Source organism: Arvicanthis niloticus, chromosome 2, assembly GCF_011762505.2.
Source record: "Arvicanthis niloticus isolate mArvNil1 chromosome 2, mArvNil1.pat.X, whole genome shotgun sequence".
In the NCBI taxonomy this organism is placed as follows: domain Eukaryota; kingdom Metazoa; phylum Chordata; class Mammalia; order Rodentia; family Muridae; genus Arvicanthis; species Arvicanthis niloticus.
In genome coordinates, this window is record NC_047659.1 from 61,262,758 (window position 1) to 61,265,229 (window position 2,472).

The window sequence follows — 2,472 nt, forward strand, 5'->3', positions numbered from 1 at the left end:
GTAAGCACAAGAACATAAGCAACAGAAACCAATGTTACTTGGCATCATCAGAACCCAGTTCTCCCACCATACCAGCGGTGGACACCCCACCACACCAGAAAAAACAGGATTCAGAATTAAAATCACTTCTCATGATGATAATAGAGGACTTTAAGAGGGACATAAATAACTCCCTTAAAGAAGTACAGGAGAACACAGGTAAACATGTAGAAGCCCTTAAAGAATCCCTTAATGAATTGCAAGAAAAAAAACGACCAAACAGGTAAAGAAATTAAACAAAACCATTCAGGATCTAAAAATAGAAGTAGAAGTAGAAGTAGAAACAATAAAGAAATCTCAAGGAGAGACGACCCTGCAGATAGAAAACTTAGGAAAGAGGTCAAAAGTCATAGATGCAAGCATCAGCAACAGAATACAAGAGATAGAAGAGAGAATCTCAGGTGCAGAAGATACCATAGAAAACATTGACACAACTGTCAAAGAAAATGCAAAATGCAAAAAGTTCCTAACCCGAAACAACCAGGAAATCCAGGACACAATGAGAAAAACAAACCTAATCAAATAGGCATAGATGGGAGTGAAGATTCCCAACTTAAAGGTCCAGTAAATATCTTCAAAAAAATTATAGAGGAGAACTTCCCTAACATAAAGAAAGAGATGTCCATGAACATACAAGAAGCCTACAGAACTCCAATTAGACTAGACCAGAAAAGGAATACCTCCTGTCACATAATAATGAAAACATCAAATGCACAAAACAAAGAAAAAACTACTAAAAGCAGTAAGGGAAAAAGGTAAAGTAACATACAAAGGCAGACCTATAAGAATTATACCAGACTTCTCACCAGAGACTATAAACCAGATGATCCTGGACTGGTATCATACAGATCTTAAGAGAACACAAATGCCAGCCAAGTCTACTATACCCAGCAATACTCTCAATTATTATATGATTATATATATTAGATGGAGAAACCAAGATATTCTATGACAAAACCAAATTTACACAATATCTTCCCACAAACCCAGCAGTTCAAAGGATAATTGATGGAAAACTCAAACACAAGGAGGGAAACTACAACCTAGAAAAAGCATGGATGTAATCTTCCAACAACCCCAAAAGAATATAGCTACACAAAGATAATTCCACCTCTAATAACAAAAATAACAGTAAGCACCAATCATTTTTTCTTAATATCTCTTTACATCGATGGACTCAATTCTCCAATAAAAAGTTGTAGACCATCAGACTGCATACATAAAGAGGACCCAGAATTTTGCTGCATACAGGAAATGCACCTCAGTGACAAAGACAGACATCACCTCAGAGTAAAAGGATGGAAAATATTCCAAGCAAATGGTCCCAAGATACAAGCTGGAGTAGCCATTCTAATATGAAATAAAATAGACTTTCAACTAAAAGTAATCAAAAAAGATAAGGAAGGACACTTCATACTCATCAAAGGAAAAATCTACCAAGATGAACTCTGAATTCTGAACATCTATGCTCCAAATGCAAGGGGACCCATATACATAAAAGAAACTTTACTAAAGCTCAAAGCACAAATTGCACCTCACACATTAATAGTAGCAGATTTCAACACCACACTCTCAGCAATGGACAAATTATGGAAACAGAAACTAAACAGAGACATGATGAAATTAACAGAAGTTATGAACCAAATGGATTTAACAGATTATAGAACATTTCATCCTAAAACAAAAGAATATACCTTTTTCTCAGCACCTCATGGTATCTTCTCCAAAAAAGACAATATAATTGGTCACAAAAGAGTCCACGAAAGATACAAAAAGATTGAAATTATCCTTTGTATCCTATCAGATCACCATGGACTAATGCTGGACTTCAATAGTAACAAAAACAATGGAAAGCCTAGGAAAACAAACTGGAGAGACCATACAGTAACAACTTGACTGCACACCTAAAATCTCTAGAACAAAAAGAAACAAATACAACCAAGAGGAGTAGATGGCAGGAAATAATCCAACTCATGGCTGAAATCAATGAATTAGAAACTGAAAGAACTATACAAAATATCAACAAAACTAGGAGCTGGTTCTTTGAGAAAATCAACAAGATAGATAAACCCTTAGCCAGACTAACCAGAGGGCACACAGACAGTATTCAAATTTTAAAATTAGAACTGAAAAGGGAGACATAACAACAGAAACAGAGGAAATTTAAAAAGTCATCAGATCTTACTATAAAGGCCTATACTCAACAAAACTGAAAAATTTGTATGAAATGGACAATTTTTTTAGACAGATACCAGGTACCAAAGTTTAATCAGGAGCAAATAAGCCATCTAAACAGTCTCATAACCCTTAAAGTAATAGCAGCAGTCATTTAAAGTCTCCCCACCAAAAAAAAAAAAGCTAGGACCAGATTGTTTTAGTGCAGCATTCTGTTAAACCTTCAAGGAAGTCCTAATACCAATTCTTTTCAAAATA